Consider the following 18,032-nt stretch of genomic DNA (forward strand, 5'->3'; position numbering starts at 1 on the left):
GTTTATACAAGCAGCTATTGGGGGAAAAATCACTCAGTTATAGTGTTAATCCCTGCATTATATAGCGTTCTGGTGTGTGCTGGCATACTCTCTCTCTGTCTCCCCAAAGGACTTTGTGGGGTCCTGTCCTCAGTCAGAGCATTCCCTGTGTGTGTGCTGTGTGTCGGTACGGCTGTGTCGACATGTGGGATGAGGAAGGTTACGTGGAGGTGGAGCAGAGGCCGAAAATGGGATGTCGCCCCCTGTGGGGCCGACACCAGAGTGGATGGATAGGTGGAAGGTATTAACCGACAATCTCAACTTCTTACATAGAAGGCTGGATGACGTAAAACAGCTGTGGGACAGCCGGCTTCTCAGCCCGCGCCTGCCCAGGCGTCTCAAAGGCCATCAGGGGCTCAAAAAACGCCGTTACCTCAGATGGCAGACACAGATGCCGACACGGAGTCTGGCTCCAGTGTCGACGAGGTTGAGATATATACACAATCCACTAGGAACATCCGTTACATGATCTTGGCAATAAAAAATGTGTTACACATTTCTGATATGAACCCAAGTACCACATAAAAGGGGTTTTATTTTTGGGGAGAAAAAGCAGCCAGTGTTTTGTTCCCCCATCAGATGAGTGAATGAAGTGTGTGAAGAAGCGTGGGTTCCCCCAATAAGAAACTGGTAATTTCTAAAAAGTTACTGATGGCGTACCCTTTCCCGCCAGAGGATAGGTCACGTTGGGAGATATCCCCTAGGGTGGATAAGACGCTCACACGTTTGTCAAAAAAGGTGGCACTGCCGTCTTAGGATACGGCCACCTTGAAGGAGCCTGCTGATAAAAAGCAGGAGGCTATCCTGAAGTCTGTATATACACACTCAGGTTCTATACTGAGACCTGCAATTGCCTCAGCATAAATAGTGCTGCTGCAGCGTGGTCTGATACCCTGTCAGATAATATTAATACCCTAGACAGGGATAATATTTTGCTAACATAGAGCATATTAAAAACGTCGTCTTATATATGAAGGATGCACAGAGGGATATTTGCCGGCTGGCATCCAGAATTAATGCAATGTCCATTTTGCCAGGAGGGTATTAGAAACCCGGCAGTGGACAGGTGATGCTGCCTTTAAAAGGCACATGGAGATTCTGCCTTATAAGGGTGAGGAATTGTTTGGGGATGGTCTCTGGGACCTCGTATCCACAGCAACAGCTGGGAAGAATTTTTTTTACCTCAGGTTCCTCACAGCCTAAGAAAGTACCGTATTTTCAGGTACAGTCCTTTCGGCTTCAGAAAAGCAAGCGGGTCAAAGGCGCTTCCTTTCTGCAAAGAGGCAAGGGAAGAAGGAAAATGCTGCAGCAGACAGCCAGTTCCCAAGATCAAAAATCTTCCCCCGCTTCCTCTGAGTCCACCGCATGACGCTGGGGCTCCACAGGTGGAGACAGGTGCGGTGGGGGCGCGTCTCGGGAACTTCAGGGACCAGTGGGCTTGCCCACAGGTGGATCCCTAGGTTCTACAAGTAGTATCACAGAGATACAGGCTGGAGTTCGAGGCGACTCCCCCTCGCCGTTACCTCACATCAGCCTTGCCTGCTGCCCTCGGAGAAAGGTAGTACTGGCGGCAATTCACAAGCTGTACTTCCAGCAGGTGAAATCAAGGTACCCCTCCTTCAACAAGGCCGGGGTTACTATTCCAAAATGTTGTGGTACCGAAACCAGACTGTTCGGTGAGACCCATTCTAAAATTGAAATCCTTGAACACTTATATACGAAGGTTCAAGTTCAAAATGGAATCGCTCAGGGCGATTATTGCAAGCCTGGAGAATTTCATGGTATCACTGGACATCAAGGATGCTTACCTGCATGTCCTTATTTACCCTCTTCACCAGGAGTACCTCAAAATTGTGGTACAGGATTGTCATTACCAATTCCAGACGTTGCCGTTGGTCTGTCCCCGGCACCGAGGTATTTACCAAGGTAATGGCCAAAATAATTATCCCGTACTTGGACGATCTCCTTATAAAGGCGAGGTCCAGGGAGCAGTTGTTCGTCGGAGTAGCACTATCTCGGGAAGTGCTACACCAGCACGGCTGGATTCTGATTATTCCTAAGTCGCAGCAGGTTCTTACGACGCGTCTACTGTTCCTGGGTATGGTTCTGGACACAGAACAGGATAAAAATGTGTTTCTCCCTGGGGAGAAGTCCAAGGAGTTGTTGTCTCTAGACAGAGACCTCCTAATACAAATACAGGTGTCGGTGCATCAATGCACGCGAGCCCTGGGAAAGATGGAAGCTTCTTACGAAGAAATTCCATTCGCCAGGTCCCATGCAAGAATCTTCCAGTGGGATCTGTGGGACAAGTGGTCCGGGTCGCATCTTCAGATGCATCGGCAGATAACCCTGTCTCCAAGGGCCAGGGTGTCGCTGTTGTGGTGGCTGCAGAGTGCTCATCTTCCAGGGGGCCGCAGATTTGGCATACAGGACTGGGTCCTGGTGACCACGGATGCCAGCCTGAGAGGCTGGGGGGGCAGTCACACAGGGAAGAAACTTCCAAGGCTATGGAAAAGTCAGGAGACTTCCCTACACAAAAATATTCTGGAACTAAGGGCCATTTACAATGCCCTAAGTCAGGCTAGACCCCTGCTTCAACACCGGCCGGTGCTGATCCAGTCAGACAACATCACGGCGGTCGCTCATGTAAACCGACAGGGCGGCACAAGAAGCAGGATGGCGATGGCAGAAGCCACAAGGATTCTCCGATGGGCGGAAAATCATGTGTTAGCACTGTCAGCAGTGTTCGTTCCCGGCGTGGACAACTGAGAAGCAGACTTTCTCAGAAGACACGACCTCCACCCGGGAGAGTGGGGACTTCATCCAGAAGTCTTCCAAATGATTGTACACCGTTGGGAAAGGCCACAGGTGGACATGATGGCGTCCCGCCTCAACAAACAGTACAAAGATATTGCGCCAGGTCAAGGGACCCTCAGGCGATAGCTGTGGACGCTCTGGTAACACCGTGGGTGTACCAGTCGGTGTATGTGTTCCCTTCTCTGCCTCTCTTACCCAGGGTAATGAGAATAATAAGAAGGAGAGGAGTAAGAACTATACTCATTGTTCCGGGTTGGCCAAGAAGAGCTTGGTACCCAGAACTCCAAGAAATGATCTCAGAGGACCCATGGCCTCTGCCGCTCAGACAGGACCTGCTGCAGCAGGGGGCCTGTCTGTTCCAAGACGTACCGCGGCTGCGTTTGACGGCATGGCGGTTGAACGCCGGATCCTGAAGGAAATGGGCATTCCGGAGGAAGTTATCCCTACGCTATTTAAAGCTAGGACAGAAGTGAACGCAAACCATTATCACCGCATATGGCGGAAATATGTTGCGTGCTGTGAGGCCAGGAAGGCCCCAAAGGAGAAATTTCAGCTAGGTCGATTTCTGCACTTCCTACAGTCAGAGGTGCCTATGGGCATAAAATTGGGTTCCATGAAGGTCCAGATTTCGGCTCTATCGATTTTCTTCCAAAATAGAACTGGCTTCACTGCCTGAAGTTCAGACTTTTGTTAAGGGAGTGCTGCATAGTCAGCCCCCGTTTGTGCCTCAAGTGGCACCATGGGATCTCAACGTGGTGTTGGATTTCCTGAAGTTGCATTGGGTTGAGCCACTTAAATCCGTGGAGCTACAATACCTCACGTGGAAAGTGGTCATGCTGTGGGCCTTGGCGTCGGCCAGGCGTGTATCAGAATTGGCGGCTTTGTCATACAAAAGCCCTTATCTGTATTTTATATGGATAAGGCGGAATTGAGGACTCGTTCCCAATTCCTTCCTAAGGTGGTATCAGTTTTTTATGTGAACCAACCTATTGTGGTGCCTGCGGCTACTTGGGACTTGGAGGATTCCAAGTTACTGGACGTAGTCAGGGCCCTGAAAAGTATATGTTCCAGGACGGCTGGAGTCAGGAAAACTGACTCGCTTTTTATCCTGTATGCACCCAACAAGCTGGGTGCTCCTGCTTCTAAGCAGACTATTGTTTGCTGGATCTGTAGCACGATTCAACTTGCACATGCTGCGGCTGGACTGCCGCACCCTAAATCTGTAAAAGCCCATTCCACGAGGAAAGTGGGCTCTTCTTGGGCGGCTGCCCGAGGGGTCTCGGCTTTACAACTTTGCCGAGCTGTTACTTGGTCGGGTTCAAACATTTTTGCAACAGTCTACAAGTTTGATACCCCGGCTGAGGAGGACCTAGAGTTGGCTCATTCGGTGCTGCAGAGTCATCCGCACTCTCCCGCCCGTTTGGGAGCTTTGGTATAATCCCCATGGTCCTTACGGAGTCCCAGCATCCACTTAGGACGTTAGAGAAAATAAGATTTTACTCACCGGTAAATCTATTTCTCGTAGTCCGTAGTGGATGCTGGGCGCCCATCCCAAGTGCGGATTGTCTGCAATACTTGTTTATAGTTATTGCTTAACTAAAGGGTTATTGTATGAGCCATCTGTTGAGAGAGGCTCAGTTATTGTTCATACTGTTAACGGGGTATAGTTATCACGAGTTATACGGTGTGATTGGTGTGGCTGGTATGAGTCTTACCTGGGATTCAAAATCCTTCCTTATTGTGTCAGCTCTTCCGGGCACGGTATCCTAACTGAGGTCTGGAGGAGGGTCATAGTGGGAGGAGCCAGTGCACACCAGGTAGTCCTAAAGCTTTCTTTAGTTGTGCCCAGTCTCCTGCGGAGCCGCTATTCCCCATGGTCCTTACGGAGTCCCAGCATCCACTACGGACTACGAGAAATAGATTTACCGGTGAGTAAAATCTTATTTTTAGGAGGGCTGCAATAGCAACACACATATTTTAAGCATGCATATTATACTACATATATATAGAGAGAGAGACAGACAGATAGATAGATAAAATCGCTCGCTGCAGTTTGTCGCAGCGATCGGGTCGGAACTGCGCATGCGCCGGCACTGCAGTGCGCCGGTGCATGCCAGCTTTCGTTACCTAGCGATCGCCTCTGAGACAGAGGCGGTCGCTAGGCGGGAGGGGGCTGAACGGCGGCGTTAAGCCGCCATTTAGGGGGAGCGGTCCGGCCAACGCAGACGTGGCTGGACTGTTAAGGGGGGCAGGCCGCGGCGGCTGCGTGAAGTGTCACGCAGCCGCTGCGGCCAGCGGGAGTGACAAGCCTTTGTATTTGAGGAGTTACTCCTCAAATACAAAGGCATCGCCTCTGTGCGATGCTTTTGTATTTGTGTGGGGGGGGGGGGGGGCGGCACTGACATGCGGGGCGGACTAGCCCTGTGCTGGGCGTCCCCCCGCATGTCTGAGTTAACGATCGTAGCTGTGCTAAATTTAGCACAGCTACGATCAACTCGGAATGACCCCCCATATATGCAAAATATCTGAGGATATACGTGCATTCACATGTATATGTGTCACCACCTTTTCTCTTCCTCCCAGTGGTACCTCTCCTCTCAACCATTTTCTTCTTCCTATACCCTCCCTTTCTTCCTTCTACTCATCTGTTCTCAGCCTTTTATCCCCGTCAGCCTCCCCAAACAAAGCCGCCCTGAGCAGCGAAACACGTCAGGAATGTTTATTGAGACTGCAGGAGACCTATGTTACCCTTTGTTTCACCCGGAAGAAGCTCCGTGGATCTACTGGACATTGCCACAGCCGGGTAATACAGTGGTCATATCCAATCATCCATTGCGGACTAGGGACATCACCAATAGTGCATGGAGTCCTATAGCCATTAGGAACCACCACCACAGGACCCGACGCTTTGGACCACACTGTTGGTAATTGTATTTCCTACTGGAAACCTCTAGACAAGCCAGCTTATTATTGTGAACTGTCCATCACAAATTAAAGGGACACGGTTGTAGGAATCCTGCAGCTAACGCAGAATAATCCTTAACAATCTTTATTGCCCCTACCACTCGTTGGTTTTACAGAATTTGTATGCATATTTCGAATGTTTTTATCCTTTATTAAATTGTATACTATGTAATTTTAGCGCTGTCTTCTTCACATGTTTATCAGGTCCAGGGTTGGCAGGTTTTGTTTTTTGGAAGCATTGAGGGAGTTATTAGGTATGGGAGGCAATTCAACACTGCTGTATCCTAGTAGGATCCCTGTCACAGTGATGTCATTCTAGGAGCAGAGTGGGAGGAGTGCTGCTGTTATGAGAAAGGACCTGCAGTGCGCGCCTCATTGTTCTCCTCACCGTTCTGTTACTTTCTGCCAACCATCTCAGCTGCCAGCTGAATTGAGCATGTGACTAGGGTGGCCAATCCCGGGATCGGAGCCTCTAATCCCAGGTATTTTGGGAATAGAAAGCTCCTTGTTTTTTCCGTGATGGGCAGCGTTGAGCATCCCCAGAAGGCTCAGACGCTCCCCGGCTCCCTCCTCCTGCGCAGCGTGACGTGAAGTCAGAGGTCGCACTGTGCAGCCAGCCGCCTGTTACTCGCCGTACCCAGAGGAAGTGACCCCCCACCCGTGTGGTCTGGTGAGTTATGTGTGCGGGGTAGGGGTTGGCCACAAAGGAAACAAGCCAATCCCGGGTATCCCGGGAACTCCGGGATGGACTATTTTTCAATCCCGATACCCAGGACTGAGAAAATGGCCTGGGATTGGCCACCCTAATTGTGACTTATTTTTTGGAGCAAGTTAGAGAGTCTGTGTGGAAACAGATTGTGGACTTTTGGATTGTAATTAGTATTTACAGTTTACTTTTAAACTACACTGTCACTTCATCAAATGTATTTTGTTTCCCGAAGTAAAAATGGGTTGTATTGAAATGAACATTTATTTCTAAAAAAACAAATGGTACATTTCAATACAATCCTCTACTTCAGAAAACAAATATATATATATATATATATATATATATATTTGTATAGGTCAAACAAATGTATTTGATATTGAAAACATTTTCTGGGGGTAATTTAAGACGATTTTAATGGGCGATTCTCCGTGATGCACAGGACAGTTACACAAATTCAACTTCTCCAAAATACCAAGATTTAGTGGGTCTTAAGTTATAGGGTAAGGCATTGCTACTTTCTTAACAGACCAGTTTAAAAGGAAATTTTTAAAAACAGTATTTGATGCACAGGACTTTATGTTCACTTTCTGGAGAATCACCCTAATATTTTTTAAAATAATGATCAAAAGCGAACTGCCCCCAGTAGGGCGTCACTCACCATTATATCTGGCAGCTGCCAGCACCTTTCAGAGGCAGCAGCTTTTGGGAGCTCTGACACTACACTGGAGGAACTGTGTCACGTGAGATAGACTGTCATCTCACGTGACACAGTTCCTCCAGTCACCAGTTGCTGGCAGCCCCACAGCGCTCACACAGGGTGAGTAATATCTCTCCTTCTTTGGCTGGCCCAGTGGCGTCACAAGCCGGGGGCAAGGCTGTTTCTAGCCAAATTGGCTCCCAGTGCGAGATTTAAAAATGCCCCCTCCCCCGCCCCCCCAATTGACATAACAAAAAAATGCGCTCCCGGAAAAGGGGGCCTGACCTCAATAAAATGGGCATGGTCTCTGTAAAATGGGCGTAGTCTCATCTGAAAAGACTACCTTACACCCCAGTTTTTGACCTTGCACCGTAAAATCACGGCGAGCACAGGAAAAAAAATAAGATTTTAAACCTACCGGTAAATCTTTTTCTCCTAGTCCGTAGAGGATGCTGGGGACTCCGTAAGGACCATGGGGTATAGACGGGCTCCGCAGGAGACATGGACACTTTAAGAGTTTAAATGGGCGTGAACTGGCTCCTCCCTCTATGCCCCTCCTCCAAACTCCAGTTATAGGAACTGTGCCCAGAGGAGACGGACATTACGAGGAAAAGGATTTTGTTAATTAAGGGTGAGACACATACCAGCTCACACCACAAACACACCGTACAACATGGTATATAAGTAAACCAGTTAACAGTATGAACAACAAAAATCAGCAACAGCCTGATCTCAACTGTAACACAACCCTTGTGTAACCTTATCAATAACTATGTACAACCATTGCAGATTTCAGTCCGCACTGGGACGGGCGCCCAGCATCCTCTACGTACTAGGAGAAAAAGATTTACCGGTAGGTTTAAAATCTTATTTTCTCTTACGTCCTAGAGGATGCTGGGGACTCCGTAAGGACCATGGGGTTTATACCAAAGCTCCAGACCGGGCGGGAGGGTGCGGATGACTCTGCAGCACCGATTGAGCAAACATGAGGTCCTCATCAGCCAGGGTATCAAACTTATAGAATTTTGCAAAAGTGTTTGAACCCGACCAAGTAGCTGCTCGGCAAAGCTGTAACGCCGAGACACCTCGGGCAGCCGCCAAAGAAGAACCCACCTTCCTAGTGGAATAGGCCTTTACCGATTTTGGTAACGGCAATCCAGCCGTAGAATGAGCCTGCTGAATCATGTTACAGATCCAGCGTGCAATAGTCTGCTTGGAAGCAGGCGCGCCAATCTTGTTGGGCGCATATAGGACAAACAGTGCCTCTGTTTTCCTAATACGAGCCGTTCTGGCTACATAGATTTTTAAAGCCCTGACCACATCAAGAGACTTGGAATCCACCAAGACATCCGTAGCCACAGGCACCACAATAGGTTGGTTCATGTGAAACGACGAAACCACCTTGGGTAGAAATTGAGGACGAGTTCTCAATTCCGCTCTATCTACATGGAAAATCAGATAGGGGCTCTTGTGAGACAAGGCCGCCAATTCGGACACCCGCCTTGCAGATGCCAAGGCAAATAACATGACCACTTTCCAAGTGAGAAATTTCAAGTCAACAGTTTCAAGAGGTTCAAACCAATGTGATTTAAGAAACTGTAACACCACGTTAAGGTGCCACTGGGGGCACAAAAGGAGGTTGGATGTGCAGTACTCCCTTCACAAAAGTCTGCACTTCTGGAAGAGAGGCCAATTCCTTCTGAAAGAATATTGATAAGGCCGAAATCTGCACCTTAATGGAGCCTAACTTTAGTCCCATATCCACTCCTGTCTGTAGAAAATGGAGAAAACGACCCAGCTGGAAATCCTCTGTAGGAGCATTCTTGGATTCACACCAAGACACATACGGTGATAGTGCTTCGCCGTTACCTCCTTCCTAGCTTTAAGTAGAGTAGGGATGACTTCCCCTGGAATACGTTTCCTAGCTAGGATCTGGTGTTCAACCGCCATTCCGTCAAACATAATCGCGGTAAGTCCTGGAACACACACGGCCCCTGTTGTAACAGGTCCTCTCTGAGAGGAAGAGGCCAAGGATCTTCCGTGAGCATTTCCTGAAGATCTGGATACCAGGCCCTTCGAGGCCAATCTGGAACAATGAGTATCGTCTGAACCTTTGTTCTTCTTATGATTCTCAATATTTTTGAGATGAATGGAAGCGGAGGGAACACATAGACCGCCTGATACACCCATGGTGTTACTAGCGCGTCCACTGCTATCGCCTGAGGGTCCCTCGACCTGGAACAATATGTCCGAAGCTTCTTGTTGAGGCGTGACGCCATCATGTCTATTTGAGGGAGTCCCCAGCCACTTGTCACTTCTGCAAAGACCTCTTGATGAAGTCCCCACTCTCCTGGATGGAGATCGTGCCTGCTGAGGAAGTCTGCTTCCCAGTTGTCCACTCCTGGAATGAATACTGTTGACAGAGCGCTCACATGATTTTCCGCGCAGCGAAGAATCCTGGTGGCTTCCGCCATTGCTGCTCTGCTCCTTGTTCCGCCCTGTCGGTTTACATGCGCCATGGCTGTGATGTTGTCTGACTGGATCAGAACGGGTAGGTTGTAAAGAAGATGCTCCGCCTGTCTGAGGCCGTTGTATATGGCCCTTAATTCCAGCACATTTATGTGCAGACAAGCCTCCTGGCTTGACCATATTCTGAAAGTTTTTTCCCTGTGTGACCGCTCCCCATCCTCGGAGGCTCGCGTCCGTGGTCACGAGAACCCAATCCTGAATTCCGAACCTGCGACCCTCTAGAAGGTGAGCACTCTGGAGCCACCACAGGAGAGAGATCCTGGCCCTGGGGGACAGGCTTATCATCCGATGCATTTGGAGATGGGACCCTAACCACTTGTTCAATAGGTCCCACTGAAAAGTTCTTGCATGGAACCTGCCAAACGGAATGGCCTTGTAGGCCGCCACCATCTTTCCCAACACTCGAGTGCATTGATGAATCGACACTCGTTTTGGCTTCAGCAGATCCTTGACCATGTTCTGGATTTCCTGAGCTTTTTCCACTGGAAGAAAAACCCTCTGTCTTTCCGCATCCAGAATCATGCCCAAAAACGACAGCCGAGTTGTCGGAACCAACTGCGACTTTGGCAAATTCAGAAGCCAGCCGTGTTGTTGTAGCACCCTCAGAGAGAGATCCACGCTTTTCAGTAATTGTTCTCTTGATCTCGCTTTTATCAGGAGATCGTCCAAGTACGGGATAATCGTGACACCCTGCTTGCGCAGGAGCACCATCATTTCTGCCATTACCTTGGTGAAAATCCTCGGGGCCGTGGAAAGCCCAAACGGCAACGTCTGAAATTGGTAATGACAATCCTGCACAGCGAATCTCAGGAACGCCTGATGAGGAGGGTATATGGGGACATGAAGGTATGCATCCTTTATGTCTAGTGACACCATAAAATCCCCCCCGTCCAGACTGGAGATCACTGCTCGGAGATATTCCATCTTGAATTTGAATCTCTTCAAATACAGATTTAGGGATTTTAGGTTCAGAATCGGTCTGACCGAGCCGTCTGGCTTCAGCACCACGAATAGAGTTGAATAAAAACCCTTTCCCTGTTGTAACCGGGGAACCATGATTTTGTTGACACAGCTTTTGTATAGCCGCTGAAACTATTGTTCTCTCTGGGAGAGAAGCTGGTAAGGCCGATTTGAAAAATCGGTGTGGAGGCACGTCTTCGAACTCCAGTTTGTACCCTTGGGTCACAATTCCTAGCACCCAAGGATACAGGTCCGACTGAACCCAGACCTGGCTGAAGAGCTGAAGACGTGCCCCTACCGGTGTGGACTCCCGCAGGGGAGCCCCAGCGTCATGCGGTGGATTTGGCAGAAGCCGGAGAGGACTTCTGCTCCTGGGAACTAGTCGTAGCTGGTGTTCTTTTCCCTCTTCCTCTACCTCTGGCGAGGAAAGATGATCCACGCCCCTTTCTGAATTTATGAGACCGAACGGACTGCATCTGGTACTGAGGTGTTTTCTTTTGCTGTGGGGGAACAAAAGGCAAAAAAGAAGACTTACCCGCAGTAGCTGTGGAAACCAGGTCCGCGAGGCCATCCCCAAACAAAACTTCACCTTTGTAAGGCAAAGCCTCCATAAGTCTCTTGGAGTCAGCATCACCAGTCCATTGACGGGTCCACAGCGACCTCCTAGCTGAAATTGCCATGGCAATGGCCTTTGATCCCAAGAGGCCAATATCTCTCGCAGCCTCCCTTAGGTATAACACTGCGTCCTTGATGTGACCCAAATTTAACAAAACAGTATCCCTGTCGAGGGTGTCCATGTCAGATGACAAGTTATCTGCCCAACCTGCAATTGCGCTACTCACCCATGCCGACGCAACCGCCGGTCTGAGCAGGGCTCCCGTAGTTGCATAAATTGATTTTAAAGTGGTTTCCTGCTTGCGGTCCGCAGGATCCTTTAGGGTCGCCATGTCAAGGCTTTATCCACCGTGGGTGATGATTCCCACCGTAACCTGTCCTGGGAGGGGAAAGGATACGCCATAATAATTCTCTTGGGAATCTGCAGCCTCTTGTCTGGAGTTTCCCAAGCCTTTTCAAATAGAGCGTTCAGTTCATGAGATGGGGGAAACATTATCTCACGTTTCTTCTCCTTAAACATACAGACCCTTGTGTCAGGGACAGAGGGGTCCTCTGTGATATGTAATACATCTTTTATTGCTATAATCATGTACTGAATACTCTTGGCCACCCTTGGGTGTAACCTCGCATCATCATAGTCGACACTGGAATCGGAATCTGTGTCGGTATCAGTGTCTGCTATCTGGGTAAAGGGACGTTTCTGGGACCCTGATGGGTTCTGTGACACAGTAATATCCATGGATTGTCTCCATGCTTGGTTCTGAGACTCAGATTTGTCCAACCTTTTATGTAATAAAGCCACACTTGCATTCAAAACATTCCACATGTCTACCCAGTCAGCAGTCGGCGGTGCCGACGGAGTCATTACCACATTCTGCGCCGCTTCCTCCCTCGAAGAGCCTTCCGCCTCTGACATGTCGACACACACGTACTGACACCCCCAAACACACTGGATTATAGGGGACAGACCCACAATGAGGTCCTTTGGAGAGACAGAGAGGGAGTTTGCCAGCTCACACCCAGCGCCGCCACAGTCTGAAATATTAACAATACCTCAGACCTGTAAGCGCTTTTATATATAAATATATATCAAATCAGCACCAAATTATTGTGCCCCCTCCTCGTTTTGCACCCTGTTACTTGTGTATAGCAGGGCAGGGTCCGGGAGCAGCGTCTCTGCAGCAAGCTGTGGAGAAAATGGCACTGGTTAGAGCTGAGGGAAGAAGCCCCGCCCCCCCGATGGCGGGCTTCGGTCCCGCTATTATTTATACTGGCGGGGGTTTGTATACCCTGCCTATGGAGTGTATATACTATGCCAGTTTAGTATCTGAGGTAAATTTTGCTGCCCAGGGCGCCCCCCCTGCACCTTTGTAGTGCCTTGTGTGTGTGTGGGAGCAATGGCGTGCAGCGCGACCGCTGCGCGGTACCTCCGAAGATCTGACATCTTCTGCTGCCTCTGAAGTCTTCTTGCTTCCTATACTCACCCGGCTTCTATCTTCTGGCTCTGTGAGGAGGACGGCGGCGCGGCTCCGGGAACGAACAGCTAGACGACACCAGTGTTCAGACCCTCTGGAGCTAATGGTGTCCAGTAGCCTAAGAAGCAGAGCCCATCAGTCTAGGAAAGTGGGTCTGTTTCTCTCCCCTCAGTCCCACGAAGCAGGGAGCCTGTTGCCAGCAGTGCTCCCTGAAAATAAAAAACCTAACAAAGTCTATTTTCCAGAGAAACTCAGTAGAGCTCCCATAGTGTGTGACCAGTCTCCTCTGGGCACATGATCTAACTGGAGTCTGGAGGAGGGGCATAGAGGGAGGAGCCAGTTCACGCACATTTAAAGTCTTAAAGTGCCCATGTCTCCTGCGGAGCCCGTCTATACCCCATGGTCCTTACAGAGTCCCCAGCATCCTCTAGGACGTAAGAGAAATAAATATATATTATGCCATACACCGCAATGCCCTTGATACATTAAATCCCCATTTTCCACATTACTGCAGGCAAGAGTCCCCATTTTCCACATTACAGCAGGCAAGAGTCCCCATTTTACACATTACGGCAGGCAAGAGTCCCCATTTTACACATTACGGAAGGAGAGAGTCCCCATTTTACACATTACGGCAGGCAAGAGTCCCCATTTTACACATTACGGCAGGCAGGTGTCCCCATTTTCCACATGATGGCAGGCAAGTGTCCCCATTTTACACACGATGGCAGGTGGCGGGGGGGGAGAGAGAGAGAGAGGGAGAGGCTGACTTACGTTTAAAGCGGTTCTTCCCGCTCTTCAGCCGCCTCTCCCTTGTCTCGCGGCGCCAGCCGGCTTGGCTCCCCCTCCTCCCTCCTCCCGAGTACCCAGCTCGGGGGGCGGAGTTTAGCGTAATAACGCGATTGCGTCATGATGTCACGACGCACTCGCATCATTCCGCTAAACTCCGCCCCCCGAGCTGGGCACTCGGGAGGAGGGGGGATTCAAAAAGCTCAAGAAGTTGCACGGCTCGCACGCCGCAAGAAACGGCACTGGCCGGGGGCGGGGGGTACGGCCCGCACCTGGGTGTGATGCCTAGAAGGGGTGACACCAATCTGTGGGTTCCTCCGCAATGACAGGAGCCAGGTGCTGCAGTGTGAAATTCCGCTGCAGCACCCGGTTCCTGTCTTAGAAGAGGAGCCGACAGCGCTGCAAACAGTCTCCGGGGGCAGCCCAGTAAAGCCCGGCATCTCCGGAGATGCTGGGCACGTCCCCGGAGTGACGGCCAGCGAGGCCATGCCCCCTTTTTGCTACAAGCGCGCCTCTGGCGCACTGGCATTTTAAGGGTGCGCACCCGGTAACGCCTCTGGGCTGGCCCCTCTGCTTTCCTCTCCTCTCCTGCCCTCCCACTCACTGCTACACCCCGACCCCTTCTCACACACACTCCAACCCCCCCATCTGCTACCTCCCCCACCGTGTGCCGTGGCACCCCCCCTCCCCCTGCATTCCCACCCCCACTCGTGGCACCTCCGCAACCGCGACACCCCCCTCATGGTGTCATGTGATATCATCAGCCATTTTTAAATATAATTTGTGGTGGCATATCATTTCTAGGAAAAAAAATATTCTAAATGATTACAAAGCTTTTATCTAGGAGTGGTTATGTGGAGATGTGACCTGTGATACAGGGCACATCAGTGCAGCTGTGGGTGTCCGGTGCAGGGACCGCGTATTGGTCCCCTGCACTGGACCTGAAGCGGCGACGGAGAACGATGCAGCAGCAGCGCTTTAAACTTGGTGCCAATTTGTCCGCCAATGAGAAGCGCCGGCCGCGAGCCAATTACGGCTCGCAGGGCGCTGGCCAATCATGGGCGGCCACGGCGAGTCAATCGGCGCTCGCTGCATCATAGGCCCCGCCCACGGCGAGTGACGTCAGATGCCGCCGGGAGCAGAAGAAGACGGGAGGCCGCACCGAAGAGCGGTGAAGAGTCAGGCGGCGCCGGACTGAAGAGGACGCCGCAGAGGGAGTTCCAGAGTCCGCGGAAGAGGCCAGAAGGCGCCAGGCTCCTGAAAGATGTCCAGCGGCGGCTGGATGCTGAGAAGAGGCGGCAGCGCAGCTGGCTAGGATGGGCCAGCTGCAGAAGAGCGCGGCTGAGGACCCAGAGAGGCCACCAGGGGAGGAATGCAAAAGAGCTAATAAAGCTCCCCCCCTTGTGCCTCTCCCAATGGACAGGTAGGCCCTCAGTGAGGGCACCTGTCACCTAGACCATCAGGGTTCCGGTATTAGGCCAGTGGGGACAGTCAGGCCACAGGCCCATGGTGCAGCAGGTGGGCACTAAGCCCGTGGGGTAATATCAGGTATTAGGCCTGTGGACACATAAGAGGGCATTAGGCCCTAGTTGAAGTGCGGCACCTATGGTATATAAGGTGACTCTGGGTATTAGGCCCAAAGTCACCCATCCGGCTCCATGTTAGGCGGGCGCTAGGCCCGTGGGTAAAGTCAGGCCTCCGGCCTGTGTGCAGTTAGGGAGCGATAGGCCCAGTTCATAAGTGCCACCCCTAGGTAAATAAGTGATCTGGGCAATAGGCCCAGATCGCCAGTGAGCCCTTGGTAAGTAAGTGGATGGGAGGTGGGTGGGCTGTACGGCGCCCACTCCCCAGAGAGTAGGTAGGTATTTAAAGGGACAGCACCGTTTGATCTTGTATTGTGATGCCTGTTACCGTGCAGGTCAAAGTATTTGTTTTAAAGTTTGTGCATAGAGTTTGTGTTGCACCACCCACACCTGAGCTAGTTTGAGGACTCTGTTCATGTAGCTAGTGTAGCGGACGCACACTAGGGTAGAGTTAGGTCCTGCACAGCTGTTTGTTTGTTTGTTTGCCTCCTTACCTGTAAGTGAAGGAAGATCGCAGTACAAGATTGGCAACTGTGAGCATCATCTGTGTCCGTTTGTCACTTTGTCTGTCTGTCCCCGGAGCGGCGGTTTAGGGGTTTGCTCGCGGACGTGAGAACCCCCTTTATCACACTACGCGCGAGTGTGTGAGAATTGGTTGGCTGAGGCTTTGTGCCGATGATGATTTTCACCTAACCGGTGAAGGTCACCGCCACCCTGGGAGTATCCTCTTTCCCTTTGGAAAAGAGTTGATACTCCTTCATTTATCTCCTTTCCTTCCAAGCTCGTCCGTCATCTACATCTGGAAGGGGATCACCATGTCCGGGTCCAAGTGCAGTTTCCAGGTCCATTGAAGAATCCGTGACCTGAAGGTGAGAGAGTGCGGCGCCTGGTAAGTGGGGAGTCTACATCTACCTGGCAGCAGGCACTACACCGCCACTCTTACAGTTACACAGTGTTTATCAGTTCTACAAAAACATACTCAGATGGATCTGTTTCTTTTTTTCTCTCTACCTAAACTATAGACTAACAGAAAAATAGATCTCAAAATATACACAATATAAAACATTTTCCACTCAGAGGATGGAATGTACTAACATACATCTCCACCCATCGCTATAATTGCAGTGATACTAATCGGATATGTACTAACATATGCGATTAGCATCGCAATGCGATGACAGAGGACCCCTGTGATACCTGTGAGAGGGTTGGCAGGGGGTCTCTATCTGGTCCGTCCCCTCCCAGCCCCAGGAGGTTATGTGTGCAGGGAGTCCCTGGGCTCCTCCTCCTGGGAGATCGTGGAGCGCACCAGGAGGCTGCAATGACTCCGGTGAGGTGGGTTGGCGTGAGCAGCTTGGGGCGGTGCGTGGCGGCAGAGGTGGCGGGATGTGTTATATATAGGGTATCACCATAAAAAGATGGCGATACCCTCCGCATCGATATGCGGGCGGCCGGCCGGGTGTTAGTACATTTAAAAATGATGTAAGAGTCCCCGAAAATGGGAGTTTTACCACATTTTTACTTTAGTACATCCTGTCCAGATCACTTACTTGCAACTTACTTGTGTAATGTGACTGACGAACACTGCTGTGCATGGTAATGTGAATGACAGACACTGCTGTGCGTGGTAATGTGACTGACGAATGCTACTGTGTGATGTAAGGTGTCTGATGGACGCTACTGTGTGGTGTAATGTGACTGATGGACGCCACTGTGCAGTGTAATGTGACTGACGGTCGCTGCTGTGTGGTGTAATGTGTCTGACGGATGCTACTGTGCAGCGTAATGTGACTGATGGACCTCACTGTGCAGTGTAATGTGACTGACGGACGCTGCTGTGCGGTGTAATGTGACTACCGTACCCTGCTTTGTGCGGTAATGTGACTGACTGACTGACGCTGCTGTGCGGTGTAATGTGCCTGATGGACGCTGCTATTCTGTGTAATGTGAGTAATGGACGCTGCTGGGCTGTGTAATGTGCCTGACGGACTCTGGTGTGTGGTGTAATGTGGCTGACAGACGCTGCTGGGCGGTGTAACGTGACTAGTAACCGACGCTGCTGTGTGGTGTAATGTGACTAACGGACGCTGTTCTGTGGTGTGATGTGACTAGTAACGGATGCTAATGTGCTGTGTAATGTGAGTAATGGACGCTGCTAGGTGGTGTAGTGTGATTGTGCTGTGCAATGTGAATAACAGACGATGTTGTGCGGTGTAATGTGACTAACAAACGCTGCTGGGTGGTGTAGTGTGACTGTGCTGTGCAATGTGGATAACGGGCGATACTATGCGGTGTAATGTGACTAACAAACGAAGCTGGGTGCATACCTCCCAACTTTGCTTGTATGTAAGGAGGGACATCTGCGCGCGCCCGAAATTAGGGGGCGTGTCCTACCGGAAAGGGGGTGTGCCCTCACCTCAAGTGCCACGATCGCAAGCCACGCCCCCATTTTCAACATTATGGGGCATGGACAGCGCTGTGAGAGCTGCTGGCCATGCCCCCTGTCCCTCTCTGTCAGGAATAGACGCTGTGCGCATGCACACAGCGTCTATTCACCGCTGCTCTCCTTAGAGCAGCGAGTGACAGGGAGGGATCTCCCAACTGCCCCCCCACTCGCGGGACACTGCGACCCGCAGGTGGGACAGAGGGACAGACCGTGAAAAACGGGACTGTGCCCCCCTACTCGCGAAACACTGAGACGCGCAGGTGGCACATCGGGACAGACCGTGAAAAACGGGACTGTCCCGCCAAAATCGGGACAGTTGGGAGGTATGTGGGTGGTGTAATGTGACTGTGCTGTGTAATGTGAATAATGGACGCTGCATACATTTACAGTGCAGTGCAGGTCTGGAGGC

The sequence above is a fragment of the Pseudophryne corroboree genome, chromosome 1 (genome assembly GCF_028390025.1).
Source record: "Pseudophryne corroboree isolate aPseCor3 chromosome 1, aPseCor3.hap2, whole genome shotgun sequence".
Taxonomy (NCBI): Eukaryota; Metazoa; Chordata; class Amphibia; order Anura; family Myobatrachidae; genus Pseudophryne; species Pseudophryne corroboree.